This window comes from Primulina eburnea, chromosome 12 (assembly GCF_022965805.1).
Source record: "Primulina eburnea isolate SZY01 chromosome 12, ASM2296580v1, whole genome shotgun sequence".
Classification (NCBI taxonomy): Eukaryota; Viridiplantae; Streptophyta; class Magnoliopsida; order Lamiales; family Gesneriaceae; genus Primulina; species Primulina eburnea.
The window spans coordinates 37,575,227-37,578,595 of record NC_133112.1 but is presented as its reverse complement, the minus strand read 5'-3'; the positions used below and the strand labels follow the sequence as shown (position 1 = coordinate 37,578,595).

The window sequence follows — 3,369 nt, the reverse complement described above, 5'->3', positions numbered from 1 at the left end:
AAACATGAGTGAGCGTGCAACTTCGAGTGGGTGTTTGTTTTTCCGTTCTGCAATACCATTTTGCAGGGGGGTTTTGGGTACATGAACTAGTGTGGACTATGTCGTGTGTTTTAAAATAACAGCCTAGTTGATCATTAAAGAATTCACCAGCATTATCTGTATGAAAGATGATATTTGCCTGGAATTGGGTTTGTATGATAACATTGAAGTTTTTGAACAATTGACAGGATTCAGACTTGTCTTTCATAAGGTAGACCCAACTAAGACAAGTATGATCATCGACGAACAGTAGGAACCACCAGGTTCTATTGAGATTAGAGACCTAGGATGGTCCACATACATCACAATGGATCATAGAAAAAAGATGGGATGGGGTGTATGGTCTAGGATAATATGAACCTCGTGTATGCTTTGAAAATGACATATCTCACATGAAAAATGTTTTGCCTTTTTATTAATGAACAATGATGGATATAAGTGCTCAAGATACATAAAGTTAGGGTGTTCTAGACGATAATGATAAAACATAATCTCGCTATCTTTATTAACTGAAAAGTGAAAAGAACTAGCAAAGCACGACATAGTTGGGCTGGCGGTAATGCACAGAACAAGTGATTTTTGATTACTTTTGAGTAGATATAGGCCACCACGTAGCTCAGCACATCCAATCATCATCCCCGAGTCCTGATCCTGAAAAGAACATGAGCGAAAAATGAAGGTTTTTAGGAAATTAGAATCACGATTAAGCTTTCCAACTGACAGCAAATTGCACTTAAGTTGTGTATGCGTAAAACAGATTTGAGCTCAAAGGAGTTGGATATGGGCACTGTTCTCATGCCTACAACACTCGATTGTGATCCATCCGCAATGGTCACTAACATATTTCTATTGCATGGAGTGTAGGTGTTGAACAATGCTTTATTACCCGTCATATGATCCGATGCTCCTGAATTGATTATCCACGACGAGTGTTCAGCTGTAGCATGTAGGGACAGAGATTGATTACCTCGTTGTGCAACATTCCCGGAGTTAGGATTGGGAGGTACTGAGCTCGGTACACCAGCCTTGATGGAGATAGCCTTGTTGACGAGGTTCTGGATTACCTCTAGCTATTCTTGATTTAACATGCTTGAGGTCACCGCATTCCCTTGTGAAGTCTGATCAGTTTGGTTTCGTGGCTTCTAATCTAGTGGTTTGCCATGGATCTTCCAGCATGTATCTCAAGTATGTCATGGCTTTCAGCAGTGGTCACAATAAGGGCGAGGTTTTTCTGGTCTTGCTATCGCTGTATGCTTTTGCAGCATTAGCCTGTATGTCTGAGGTTGAGGATAGAGTTGACATGTCTGAGGCTGAGCCCCCTGAAGTGTTTGAGGGACATTCCATCATCACCTTTCTTCGACTTTCTTCATGACGGATCATGGAGAATGTTTTTCTCAGTGTTGGTAGTGGTTTGCCATGGATCTTCCAGCAGGTATCTCAAGTATGTCATGGCTTTCAGCAGTGGTCACAATAAGGGCGAGGTTTTTCTGGTCTTGCTATCGCTGGATGCTTTTGCAGCATTAGCCTGTATGTCTGAGGTTGAGGATAGAGCTGACATGTCTGAGGCTGAGCCCCCTGAAGTGTTTGAGGGACATCCCATCATCACCTTTCTTCGACTTTCTTCATGACAGATCATGGAGAATGTTTTTCTCAGTGTTGGTAGTGGTTTTTCTCAGTGTTGGTAGTGGTTTAGATCTCAGATGAGAATTCTAAATAACATAATAAGTGTTAAAGATGATCATATATTTATTGAGTATACCAAAATAGTTATACACATATTATAAAAACTACCAAACCCGCTATTTTTTTTTTTTAAAAAAAAAAAAAAAACCTCGTCTTGCTGCATTATAAAATCACTAGCATTTCACCCGTGCGATGCACGGAGTGTTGATTTATATAATTAATGATTAAAATTAGTAAGTATTAATGTTTTAATAATTATTTAAAATACTTAATATAATATAATGAATATATTTAAATTTTAAATATTATTATAAAAAGTTATCATATCAAAATATTTATGTCATTTGAGATAACACTCAAATGATGAAAACAATATTCTGTCATTAAATTGACTTATTTATTTTGTTTAAGTGAAACTGTTATTAATAAATAAAAAATAAAAATATTTAAAAAATCATATATTATTTGTTTATCAAAATTTTAAATAATAAATAAATAATTTTTTGAAAATTAAATTTTTATGTCACTTATTTAGATGAATAAATTTATTTAATTTTTGAAAATATTAAAAATATTTAAATTAAATTTTTATTAAGATACATATAATAAAATTCTATTAAGATATATAATAATAATAACATTTCACAGGTAGTTAATATACCAAAAATTATGACAATTTTTAAAATAGTTGAAAACTTAATATTATATTAAAATTTGATATTTTATTTAATATGATATAAAGTAGTAAAAATTAACTCTATAAAAATAACACACAACTTAAAAACATAATTGAAATAAAATAGAATGATATAATCAATGCAAATACTTAAATGTAGTTTATCTTTTCAAAAAACATCAAATTTAAATTTAAATTTTAAAAAATAAATTTAAAAAAATCACATTTCAATACATATTTATTTCTTATTTGTTTCAAATATTCATATATTAATAATTATCATTTTTCTTTTATAGCATATTAGTGTTGGCGGAAACTTTTTAAATAGAACAAAAACTATGTTTATATATATATGACATTATTTGAGAATATTTTTCACTCTTTTTCATGATCGGACGCTTGATTATTTCATATATGTGTGAACCACATAAAATAAAAAAATATAAATAATACATCTATATCAAAAAAATAAAATATATGGAAAAAAATTGTAGCCTCTTGGTAATGAAAATAATAAGTTACATTTAAATTGATATAAAAATAATAAAATTCAAATTTGAATTAGAAAATAATTGATATAATCAATGCAAATAATAATTGAAGTTATCATTTATTACATTACACCTATTTCGAGATTTATTATATCTATATCTTTCTTTTTTTAGCATTGTCATTTTGGCGGGAACTTGCTATGTTAAGCACAACTCAGCTTTTATATATACTAGTATTTAACCCGTGCGATGCACGGCATGCTATTATTAAAAATTAGTGAAAAATGAATAAATATTTAAATTGAAAAAATAATATAATTTAAAAAATTAAAAATAAAAACTATTTTTCGCTAATTTAAAAAAACTTTCTTAAATATAACGCATGTCGATTAATTTTTTTGACTAATGATCACTATCATATATCAAAATTTTAGATTATGTTAGTCTAAGGCAATGACACGATTCTTATCGTGTTTAGTG

General features: G+C 30.4%; 1 long non-coding RNA gene across 1 annotated transcript; it reads right to left on the bottom strand.

Annotated features, from left to right (window-relative positions):
- Positions 1-615: 615 nt before the first annotated feature.
- On the bottom strand, positions 616-1,231 carry LOC140807818 (uncharacterized). Its single transcript, XR_012112770.1, has 2 exons — positions 1,007-1,231; positions 616-690 (listed from the first exon to the last, which is right to left on the bottom strand). It is a non-coding gene; the product is annotated as an uncharacterized lncRNA (long non-coding RNA).
- Between the last annotated feature and the right edge of the window lie 2,138 nt (positions 1,232-3,369).